Source organism: Eurosta solidaginis, chromosome 4 (assembly GCF_040869045.1).
Source record: "Eurosta solidaginis isolate ZX-2024a chromosome 4, ASM4086904v1, whole genome shotgun sequence".
Classification (NCBI taxonomy): domain Eukaryota; kingdom Metazoa; phylum Arthropoda; class Insecta; order Diptera; family Tephritidae; genus Eurosta; species Eurosta solidaginis.
The window spans coordinates 271,000,694-271,013,903 of NC_090322.1; the positions used below are offsets into that span (position 1 = coordinate 271,000,694).

Here is a 13,210-nt window from a genome sequence, read left to right on the forward strand (position 1 = left end):
TTTATGGCGATATCTCGAAACTGCGTCCACCTAGGGAACTAAGGATCACTCCTTTTCAAAATACTCATTAACAGCTTTCATTTGATACCCATATCGTACAAACATATTCTAGAGTCACCCCTGGTCCACCTTTATGGGGATTTCTCGAAAAGGCGTTCACCTATAGAACTAAAGCCCATTCCCTTTTAAAATACTCATTATCACCTTTCATTTGATACCCATATCGTACAAACACATTCTAGAGTCAGCCCTGGTCCACCTTTATGGCGATATCCCTAAATGGCGTCCATCCATAGAACTATGGCCTACTCTCTCTTAAAATACTCTTTAATACCTTCCATTTGATACACATGTCATACAACCACATTCCAGGGTTACCCTAGGTTCATTTTCCTACATGGTGATTTTCCTTATTTTGTCTCCATAGCTCTCAACTGAGTTTGTAATGTTCGGTTACACCCGAACTTAGCCTTCCTTACTTGTTTTATTTGAGTTTTGATTTTTGATGCATGCATACTAACACAATCATAAACACATACATATTATATACTTGCGAGTATAAATGTTCACTAAATATACTTACAATGTTTCATTTTCCTAGATATTTTTTTTTTACTCTTATTTTTGTTTTGCAAATGTTTTGCTTAAAAGAGCATTTATCGTTGTACTCGTTTTATGTTTTATTGTAATTTTTCAGCTTTTATTCTATATTCCTTTTTAACTTGCCTTTAACATACTAACTTTGCTAACTGTGGATGGAAATTCACATATGTTTGTAGGTTCGTATGTTAAATTCGTCCATTTTGACGCTGTAAACTTTTAATAAATTTTCTGCGACAACTTTGGATGTAGCAACATTTTTGTGGGACCAAGATGCGCGTGACCGCAGGTTTGTTGTTGGCATTTGTGGCGTTAGCTTTTAGTTTTGGAAAAGGTTTCACTTCTATTGCTATATCCAAAACTTTCGAATTACTAAAATGTGCCTTGGTAGTTTTATCAATTTTCAATCTGTGTCGTATTCGAATTTTGGCTGCTGATTTATTTGCTGCAGCTGCAACTGTAGTCTTTGTTGTTGTTGTAGTATTTTGCTTTGCTTGTTGTTGTGAGTGCGAGTGAGCTCCTCTTGCAGCCTCCTCAGTGGGTGTGAATGTACTGTTTGTTGTATTGAAAGGCGCCCACTTAAGGCAGCAATCCATTGCGTCATCACAACGACATTAAATGCAAATGCTATGATAAAAAAAGATGATAGAGAAGAGAACGTATTTAATAAATGAATGCAAAGTTATGATTCGTTTGTGCTATTTAACAGACTTAAGTGACAATAAGCTTGATTTGGTCTCTTAGAATTGAGTTCACTTTCAAAAAACAAACTGATCAACTCGTCTCTTCAAAATTTTAAATGTTTTTTTTTTTAAATCAGCGGAAGTCTTATTATATCTGCAAGGAACAAAGTTAATTTCATAATATCCGTGTAACGTAGCGATTCATTTAAACCTGAACCCCCTGTACTTATTTCTCTATAGCATAGCCAACAACCACTATGGTTAATAACCACATGATACCAACGACTGATAGCAAACCAATGGTGTGTTCCGTCAACACAAGAAAATCACAATAATGGTGTATTGGTTTCTCAACCAGTTTGCGGCACCACCCATATAAACAGCGAATTTGCATTTTTGCAATTCAGTCCTCGCAGGAGCCAGCGGGAGTGGTTGTCTCTTTAAAGACAAAATTGCCACTCCGGCTAGCTAGCTGAGTGGAAGGGGCGCTGTCATGGCGCGGGTCACCCTCCACCTGGGCGGGACGGCGCGAGTGTTGTCTTCGGACTATCTCCCTCCGTCGTCCCCCTAGGTGTTGGGGGGCACGACGCCCTAATGACTAACCGCCCTTCCCCCTCAGCTCGGACTGAGCGGAAGGGGGCGCTGGTATGGCGCGGGTCACCCTTCGCCTGGGCTGGACGGCGCGAGTGATGTTTTAGGACTATCTCCCTCCGTCGCCCACCCAGGTGTCGAGTGGCGCGACGCCGAACGACCAAGCGACGCCTCCTCCCTCAGCTCTTGTATAATAAGCTGGCCGGAGCAGGTTTAATCACTCCCACTAGCGAGCTGGGGAGAAGAGGGTGCGGCCGTTGCGCGGGTCACCCCCCTTGCTACGCCCGGACGACGAGAGTGGTGTCTTCGGACTATCTCCCTCCGTCGCCCTGGCCAGGCAGGAGATGGCTCGCCGCCCGAATGACCGCACGACCCCCTCTCCACAGCTCTGGTTTCGGCCGTGGGCCGATGCGTGTGCACAGGGGCTATTGCTGTACCGTTAAGGTGCACTTCCCCACCGCGCACGGATCGATCCTCAGTGTATCGGCTGGTACAGCCCCGCCCCCCTTACGCACCTTCTATTAGCGTACAAGTAGGGAGGCGGGGGCGTACAGCGGTGAAACCAGCACTAACCCGAGTCCTTGCAGTCTCTTTGCCAGGTGAACGACCCCGCCGGCTATCGATCATGCCGAATACTACCGATCAATCCGCTCCCGCCGATACCGTCAACCGACCCCGCCCGGACCGAGCCGCTGCTGTCCAGGTAAACACCATCGCCGTCCTACTTCCCCTCTCTCGCCACGGCCCTGGTACGCGCTCCGTAGCCCACCGCCGCTGCCGTCGCATTGTCGCCCCTCTGTTGCCCGCCGCTGCTTCCATCCCGCCGGTGCTACGCCGACCGTGTTGGCCGTCCGCCATACTACCACCGTGCACATCCCGCCTTGCTGGTGCCGCCGCTGCAACACCAACCACTGGCCGTTCGCCGTCCTATCGCCATTCAGCCGCCGCTGCTACGACGACCGTTGGCCGTTCACCATCCTACTGCCGTTAAACCGCTGCTCTCCAACGACCGTTAGCCGCCGCTCCGCCCCCTCGCCATCTTGCGACGGAAAGCTGCTGCCTACTACCTCCAGCCGTGTGGCGTGTGTTCGTAACACATATATATTGTGTCTTTATTCAGTAGGGGTTTGTGGGGCCCTTACTCGACTCTGGATTGACTGAGCGTTACCCCAGCCTTAGACAAAACCCACCTCATATCCGGTTATTTGTATCTGCTGATACACATTTATATATGTACGTAAGTCCATATTTTCGTACTACTAATACAAGCCAACTTAGTATTTGATGTTTACAACTTCAATGTCATATAAAATATTTGAAGCAAAAAGTGTAGGCGAGCCTTTAAAATTTTTTTAAGGAAACCAACAAGGACTGAAAATATTGATTTCCTGTCAAAATATATCCCATGGCAACATACAGGAGGAGTACAGTCACAAGTATACACAAACACATTTTATATGCAGTCAATCGAAAAATTGATTTTGCTCTCATAGATACAAATTCAATCATTGTTATTCCCAATGGCGTTGTTTGCGCGTTAAGATAAATCATTTTTATTATTAAGAACATAATCTGCAATTGGTCAATATTAAGGGAGCTTAGTGTTCGTTAATCAATTATTTATTTTTGATGGCACTGAAGAGCCAATTTTATTTTAGTTAAGAAAAAAGGTTTGATTTCAAACATTACTTGCTTTCTTATTAAAAAACAAAATCTATAGCAGTTTTCAACTAATTAGAAATGCTCTCTTTTGACAAAAGCTTGGAGGGTATATTATTGAAATGCTTAAATTTACCAATATTATGTTATCCCAAACAGTAAGAACATTATTTGGCGCAATAGTTTTTCAATGAAATAATATTCGACAATTTGTTTTTGACCCATTTAGTTATTTTATCTTTTAAACTCACTGTTTAAAAAAAAATTACTATCTGTTTTTTCCTAATCTGTGAAATGAAAAAATCCACAGCTACACATCTGACATGGGCAGCTCTACATTTAACTTCGTAAAACTGAAGTCGTTTAGTGAAATTTAGAAACCAAATGGTCTTTAACGCCTTGAGTCATATTCAACCTTCTGGAGGAGTTGCCAATATTGCATGTAGATAAACGGCTCGAAAAACGCCTATAGAAATTTGACGAAGAGAACTTCAGCTAACATGAAACGTGAAACTCCGGGTGAATATAATAACCAAGAGACAATTTCCCAGAGTCTGGTCTTATCTGGAAAACATGGCGGAGCAGAACAAAGAAATGCACTTCTGGCGAAGATTCAAAAAAAGCGGCGTGTGGCCTTTGCGGGATCCCTTTGGTCATGTAGTCCCAACCAATTGAAGTATGTCGTATGGAGCGATGACACGAAGATTAATCGCATAGATGCTGATGATGAATGGTATATTGAACGGACTGTCCACGAAAAATAAACCGAAATTTTTTAATCTATTGAGGTTTTAATCAGACACCCAAAATATCAATTATGTTATTATCAAGCTCCAAAAAAATCGCAGATTTTTCAGTAAATATGATAAAAAATATTCCAAAATAATTTCAGCCATCCGAAATTATTTTTATAAGTTTCTACTTTGTTTGAGTATTCAAAAATAATTATTTAGGACTTTACGTTTTTATACAACTAGAGTTCGCCCAGTGCACTATGGTTCAAAATCGAAATATTGAGGAATTAAACCCAATTATCGACTTGATTTTCCCAAAGAAAATAATTAACTTTTATTACACATCACTGTAGTAAATAAAAAATTAAAAAAATAATGTCAGCTGGCTACCACTTGTTTGTCAGAAAGCTTTCAAAGTCTTGGTTTTGATTTTTGTATTCGTAAAACAGATTTTACTCAAATTATATAAAAATCTCAAGTGGTGATAAAAAGCTAACGAATTTGAATAAAGGGTGTTTATAAAATGGAAAATATTAATAATTTTTTTTTATGTAAAATCAGGAACAACAAACTTTTTTCTGAAACAATAATAATCGTTAATATATTTTTGAGTTTAAATAAGCCGTGTTCTGTTTTGATTTTTGTGAGTTTTTTCTGTGTTAAATAGAATACAACTAAGTTGGATCAAATAGGATCAATATAAATTATATATGTAGTTACAGCTAATAGTGTCCTCCTTAACGCAAATGTTATTTTATCTGCAAGAGATTGCAAGCGAGGCTAAAATTTCATTTTGGTTGTTGGAAGATTGAAAAACAGCTATGGGGAGGAAGAAATTGAATCAATAAAAAAAATTAATAAACAAAGTTAAAATTTTTTGTAGAAACGCCAATAGAAGGTGGCAGAAACACAGTCGAAGTTTTGCAATTTAAAAAAAACCGATCGCGAGTTGTTAGAGTGCGAGGCAGAACTTCCCGAAACTGTTACTGCAAAGCCTCGAGGCCGACCAAAACTCCAATATGATATGGTTTGCGAAAGGCAGAAAAGAAAAATAGCGTCTACAGTGTTTATCATTCATCTTTCTTACAAACTTGATCTAAAAATATGGCAAGTAAGAAGCAAGAAACATAAAGGGCAAATAGAAAAAAAGAATCGGGAAATTCAAAAACATTTCTGGGACGAAATGGGTCTACATGTCGACAAACCCAAGACAAACGGAAGTGGTAGTATCAACGACGGTAACACAGCGAGAAGAGCATTCTCAAACGCAGAATTGTTTGCTTCAATTACTAAAATAGATTTAAGTTTTTTAAAACGCTTACACATAATACTCGTAGCAATATCGTGTGAATACGAAATAAATACCCAGCTATTTCAGAACTACTGTGAGGAAACAGCAAAATTGTATTTTCAGCTTTACGATTGGAATCCGATGACACCAATTCTTCATAAACTGTTAGTGCACTCTTCGCAAATATTGCAGTTTGCGATACTGCCACTCGGTGTTTTAGGCAAAAACGCGTCGGAAGCGCGTAACAAAATTTATAAAAGTGATCGTATCGGACATACCAGGAAAGATTCAAGAGTGCACAATATGGAGGATGTTTTCGGCAGAGCTATGGACTTTTATGATCCACTATTATCTTTATTACGGAAAAACAATAAAGCCAAACAAAAATTGTCTCTGCCACCTGCAGAAGTCTCCCTTTTAAAATTGCCTGACATCTCTAATGAATGTGAATTACCTTCCACCTCAAAAGCGGCACTAAGCGAGACTCACTACGAATCTGAGGAGGACATTTATGAATCTCTTTATTCATTCGAATTTGAAACTGATCATTCTTTTGATAATTGTAACGAAAAGATTTTAAAAACACATTTCAAATAAACAAACTTTAAAGTAATATAATTTCAGATGGAGATGTTCCTGATGCAAAGGCGAACTTCTTTTAGGTTTTGATTTTGTGTTTTTTCGAGTTCAATAAATACTGTTTATATCGAAATATATAAAAAACTCTCCTGTTTGAAATTAAATTTATAGTTTCCACTTTGTATCGCAGCAGTAGTGAAAATTGGGCGTGACCTGCCCATTTTTGCCACAAGACGTTATTTTCATCTATAAATACCCCATGCAAAATTGTAGACTGATAGCTTAACCCCAACTGTTTTATTCCTCAAAAATTCAATTTTGAACCAATGTGCAGTGGTTGAAATTCAACCACAGGAAAGGAAAGGACAGGAAAGGAAAGGAAAGCAAAGGAAAAGAAAGGAAGGAAAGAAAGGAAGGAATAAGAATGGAAGAGAAATGACAGTAAAAGAAAGGAAATAAAAAGAAAGTTAAAAGAAAGGAAAGGAAAATAAAGAAAAGGTAAGGAAAGGAAAGGAAAGGAAAGCAAAGGAAAGAAAAGGAATAGACTTGATGCATGATCAGCTATGTATTTTTGTTTAATTTTTATTGTGTACAAAGCAACTCCTCGGTCATGCTCACGATTCAGCATAGTACACAAAACGCAAGTACACACACACAGCGTGTCTATAGTATGAATAAATGTATGTGTAGTGGTGTGACTTTTATGTAAAATTTTTTATATCAAAATGATTTTTAAAATTTTTTTTATTTATGGATAACAGTGCAGCTCAAAATTTCCTATCAACACATATATAATTTGTATACCTTAGAATTATAGTTTAGCAGAAAAAGGTTCCACATTTTTTCATCTTGTCTATTTATATATAAGATAATAACGAATTTCGTTTTGAAGTCTTAAACATTTTTTGTTTCTTAATTTCTGTTACAAATAAAAGTCCTTGAAATTAAATAGATTTCGAGTTGGAATAAGGCTTGAATGGTATGCTGTAACAGTGATTCAGAAATACATGGACTAGACTACGAGTTTGCTTCGCTTAATATTTGAAGAGACAATTTGTGACTTCTAGAAATGGATACAATGCAGGAGAATTTGTTGCCTCATCAGATTAAATCAAATCTAATTTTGCAATTTAAAAAGTTTCATTGAATCACATTATTCTATTATCCTGACAGTTTCCATGCAAGAATCCATTTTTTTATTTCAATGTCTACTACCTCAATAGTTTGTTATTTCCCTCATGCTCTACTGAAGCAATCACCTAAACCCAAGCATTTGAGTCACAGAAATTAATACAACAACACAAATAAATATTTTGCAAAAAATGGTAATGCAACAAAAAACGAATTACAGACAAACTCGAAGTATGATAATAAAAGCTTGAATAAAAAGTAATTGTTATCGGAAAATTCTGTTAACACAGATTTGCACAAAGTAAGCATGATTACATATAAACAACCAAAAAATTATAAGCGTAGAGGGGAAAGAGTATCGGCATCCGCTTTCAAAGAACAACATTTTCTTATGCTTTTGATGTGAACTGAAGTGACAATTTGTAATTTTCGTACATTCTTCTATTTCTATTGTTAGCATTTTTCGCTATACAAACGGCTTGTTATGCCCATATAAAGGTAACATCAAAACGAAAAGTTATGTTTTTGATAAGTTCCAGTTAAAATAGATGAAGTAATAATGGTTTGTGTAGTTTGCTTATGCCTGCTATACAGTATAGCATGGGAATGAAAAAAAGGGTAAGCTGGCTTGAAAGCGCACATCGCACGAAGCTTGCTCCGTAGACATCCCAATCAAGTCAAGCGAGATTAAGAGAGGGCGAAAGCTGCTCATTATCAATCCAACCGTTGGGCTTAAAAAAGTCTGTCATTGAAAATAGAGGACTGTAGACTCATGACGAGAATTCTGACTAGGCACTGCCTTCCCGCGTTACATGCCTTTAAATTAGGCTTGAAAACACATTTTGTAATCGTACCCTGTGCTTTCTAGGCTAAGACTCCTGTTATTAGGAATGATAGAGCTATCAAACTTCTGGTAACATTACGGACTCATTCAGTCTTTGTGAGGTCATTACACAGCGGTCAGTTTAACAAAACCAAACTATACAGTAAAACAAAAGTGTTGAAAAAACTGAAAAAATAAGAAAGAGAGTTATCAAAAAAATCATAATATTAACTTGAGAAACATCTGGCTTAACCTTGTGGATTTTCAATTATAATAATCTTAATATTCAGTGCTTTAGCTGCTTAATTGGATTACTTTTATTGGCAAGGGCAGTAAAATAAAAATAAGACTCAATGGTTTTCTTTGAACTAGCAGGAATAAAACGAGCCAGGTATAATGCCGGCCGAATCTTTCCGAAACGCATGGTAGCGAAAGAAAGCTCTGTATATTATTTAAAACTTTCTCCATGAGATCTCTAACTAAATCGTTACAAGAAACTTGCTGACGAATTTCTAGACGAATAACTACTTCCTTATATTTTCGGCATAAAATTATTGATGTTGAACTTTTGAAATCTCGTAAGTATTGTCAGTGAGCAAAAATTCTATTTTTATTTCTTTGTATTACACTGACTTGTATTTAAACAAAATCTGGTTTAAGTCGTTGCTCTTTATGGCTTATTGCAGTTCTAAATGTTCAATTTTATATAATTTACTCATGAAACTTTATGACAAATCATAACAAGAAGTAGATACTTAGACTAAGTGTCGCCAAAAAAAATATTAATACAGATGTTAATGATCAATAATGCTAGAGACAAGTGACCGGAAGTTGAATAACATAAAAGCATATACACATACATACATACATATTACACAAATACACAATTATTTATGTAATACTAGAAGACGCGGCAGACGTTGTCCTGCCCCAAATTTGGCATATCTGCATACATTTTAATCAGCTTTTTCCGTATGACTCTTCCCTCCCCCCCTCTTCACTTTTCCCTAATCATTTTATTCACTCCTCCTTCCGTCTTTTTCGCTTCATCTATCTCTATCTTCGTCTCATTCTCTCTCTTCTCAATCTCCTCTCTTTTCTCTTCTCTCAATTTCTTCTCCGTCTTCTGCATCACTTATTGCCTGTCCCAGAGGGTGGTATGTATTTTATTCCAGTCCCAGTCCCACTCCGAGTCTCAGTCCCAGTCCAATTCCTAATCCCAGTCCCAGCCCGTCTATGGATAATATATTACTCTGTACTAAAGCACTCATCAATAGCTTTCATTTGATATCCATATTCTATAAACACATTCTAGGGGTACTCGGGTCCACGTTTCGGCCTATATCTCGAGACCCTGTACGTAGATCGCAACCAAGCCTATGTGGTAACCACCGCTTGAGGTCTACGCAACTTGTGTGTAAGTTTGAACAAAATCGATCGACGCATCTCTTCAAATACCGGCGACCAACTAACACACACGAAATGCAGATTTTCGTTGCTTTTGAAATTCGGCTTAAAAATTGCACATGGAACAACTAAAGACTCTCCTGAATTAAAAAAAAATTTCATAGTACCTCGAAATCGCGGGCCCCCTCCCCCCCACCCTCTCGGCGGGCCTGGTGATGTGCTATACTTGATATCATTCGCTATAATATTTTTTATTGATAAGTACGTTGTTTAATTAAACACCAACCAATTACAGGGAAGTAAATCCGCACCCCAGAAAATGTGAGTACCGGTGCATATACGTAACATTTTATTATTACGTAAAAATTGCAATAAAATAATATTACGACTATAAACTGAGATATATGACCTATCCTATCTTTCAAGTTAGATCAAACTACAAACGGGGTGCAAAACAAATTCAAAATCAATTCAGTAGTTTAGGAGTCCATTTGCGCCAAACATAGCGACACGTGATTTTTGTATATTAAGATAAAACAAAATCACATATTTAAGGGAGTTTAAGGCAATATGGACTAATTTATAATTTCTAGGAAATTTAAGTTAACCTTCATGTGCCCGGTAGTCTACATTTGTAGCAATTTGGGAAAAAAAAAGTTAAATAAAACAAAAAATTCGAAACAACATTGCCCAAGATTTTCAGTAGCGTCCTAGTTAACAATTCTAAGTCAATTAAGAGCATAATATCACTCGAACTATTATTTGCCTGACCCCCAGACCCTACTTTAAAAAAACATCGTCCTGCAGCCGGTAGTCTACATTTGTAGTCGCCATATAAAATGTATGCAAAATATCATTATATTGTTAACTTCAGCTTATCGCAACATGATTTTTTGCAAAAACACAGACGTGTTCAAGATCAGCAACGACGAGTAGTTAAGCGGTAAGTTCATATATTTGTTTTGCGAAGATGTGGATGTGCTATGGAGCCAAGACAGCGTTTGCTATTATCGTGCAACAATGCCCAAGTCATGTTTCAAGGAAATTGTTCGATTTATTAGATTTGACAGCGAGCGTATAAGAGCAGCCAGACTAGAGGGCGATAAGGCTGCTTCAATATCTGCATTGTTGATGCAAATGAACGCAAATCTGCGCAAATATTACCAACCGTCTGAAGAAATAACTGTGGATGAACAACGCGCGACGAAAGTTCTTGCGGAGCTTGGCCAAGCAGCTTTTTATGCCAGCAATTGAACAAAGCACTAAAGTTCCGCGGGTGGTGGGACACATCCAAACACGTAAAGCTATGGAAATGACACTAGATGGATCCCTTGCTCCATCCATTTTACCTGATATTTCCGGCATATCAACAGCATATCCTGTACGTTGTCAACACTGTGAAATGGGAAATCGTAAAAGTTCACGCAAAATCTGTAGTTGGTGTAAAAAAGCAGTGTGCGATACTAATGCCGAAACATATACTTTGGGAAAATGCTGTTCAGTTTCTGAAAACTAATACATTTTTTGACTTAAAATTATTACCTGAATTCAATATTTTTAAATAAAAATGTTAGTACACACGTACATATCAAATAACCACCATACAAGTCTTTTTTTCTAAACATTATCGTGGTTTTACGTGCAGTTACATGCTTGCTACAAATGTAGACTTCCGTCCGTGTACGTAAGTTTTATATCCCAGGCACATGAAGGTTAAGCTCGCTTTGTCGTTTTCACAAAGAAGTTTCTATCTCGTGATTTTATCTTACATTTGCGCACGCATATCTCACCCAATGCTTTTTCCACCACTCTGATTATCCACAAATACACATAAGAGTGCATGACATTCTCACAAAATCATTCAAGCAAAAAATGCTTTTCAATTTTTGGAACAGACGACATGGCGAATTTTTCTCTTTCATTTCCTTAAAGCGTTTCAGTAGTGCCGTCAAACGATGATTCTATATTTGACCCTCCGTTCCAACTTATTTGTGCAGTCATGCATTTCTTACTTTGGCACTTTGGCCATCTGTCAGCACCATTAGTAAAATTGCTTGAACTCGAGGGGCAAGAGAGTATGAATATTTTAGGAACTTATGTATATTATTCGATGCGAATAGCGTGTGATGCGTGTGGATGTGCATCAGTTGGCACATCGACAGCCTCTTGGCAATCACAACTACTTTTGTCATTCCCATTGCGGTGCGGCAGAGACGCATAGATGTCCGAAACTTTATATAACGCTTATTTGGTTTGATCAAAAGATTTTTTACAACATATTCTATTTTGATTTCCTCATATAACAGCGCTTACCTGATTCAAAGGTTGATCGACGTAAGCAGCACTGCCTGCCTACTACTCCTTTCTTATAAACATTCTTTCATGATAAACATTTGATGTACCACTTATTTAATTTTTTTATCGATTAGTCATTGAAACATCATGAAAACGAAATTCTTTGGCACAACCAAACAAAAATCAAAGATGGTGAAGATCAAAGAGATGAATATTTAAACGAGAAACATTGACACATGACAAATATTTATTCAATTCAGTAGCAACTGGCAGTAAAAGAAAAGAAAACCAACCCCAAAACATGCATTTCTATATTTTAAGACGTGCATCAATGACGGTAGTACGAGTATTTGGTTTTTTGGCCATATATAAACTTTTCGTATTGATGAAAATTGTAGGAAATATGTATTTAACGGATAAAATTCAACACGCTTCTACGAAAATTTTTAGTTCCAACCTCAAATTTCTCGAAATTTAATCTATGCTCTCTTAATTTGTAAATATTTCAGTCATCTGTTATTTGGAAAAGGAGGCTGTGATATACGTAATTTGAAAAGGGGCACAGAACCTTCGATATTTCATGTGTACCTTAAGCTCAAAACGAATTTTACAGTGAGTGAACGTGTATAGTATGTTCTGCCATTTCTGCACCCTAGCGCCAACCTTCCGGGTCAATTGTGACCTCCATAACTGTTTCGAAGCTCAGGGACGGTACCATGTATTCCGTTTACCCGCTATGCTGCTATGGCCATATTTCCTGCACTCAAGCTGCCCCGAGACCTTAAGCCTTGTTACAGTGGCTAGCGTAATATTTTTGGCCACTTGGTCTGCACGCGGGATGCGTAGAACGGAACGCAATGCTGTTGTCGGGTTGGTTTGGGGAAGTAATCGTAAAATCATAGTAATGGTCGTAAAATTATAAACTTTTATCCAGTTACTAGTTCTATACGCATATGAATTGTTTGAAATTTTTTAACTTCCGCCCTCTATTAGCGTTCAAAAATGTATAAAACTCAATTTCTCATAGAAGGTCTATGAACAAACCTTCTGCAAGGATTTAATATTTTTTTTAATCAAGAATGAGCTTTTATAAGGAAAATGCACATAATCATATGTACTACAGAAATTAAACCAGATGAAAATAAGAAAATCAAAAAGCTACCCATTTTGTGAAAAATTGTTGCATAGGTCGACATGGAATTTCCTCATGCAATTAACTAAAGAATGCGAAAAAGTAGAGACACGATAATATGATGTGCTTCGTGTGAGTATGTGTGTATGTGAGTCAATGTGTGCTTTCGTGTTTCTTTATGAGATGAAAATGACTACAAATCTCATGCAATTCAAGTTTTTCACACAAACATAGGTACCATCTACCCATATGTGTGTGTATGAATATGTGAAGCGCTTTTCGAGT

General features: G+C 37.7%; 1 protein-coding gene across 2 annotated transcripts in view; it reads right to left on the reverse strand.

Annotated features, from left to right (window-relative positions):
* Positions 1-13,210, reverse strand: part of LOC137251478 (uncharacterized) — a 78,468-nt gene that overhangs the window by 30,475 nt on the left and 34,783 nt on the right. For both annotated transcript variants that reach the window (XM_067786140.1, XM_067786139.1), the window contains exon 3: positions 584-1,227. The gene's annotated coding sequence lies outside the window, so the exon portion shown is untranslated. The remainder of the gene's footprint in view (positions 1-583; positions 1,228-13,210) is intronic.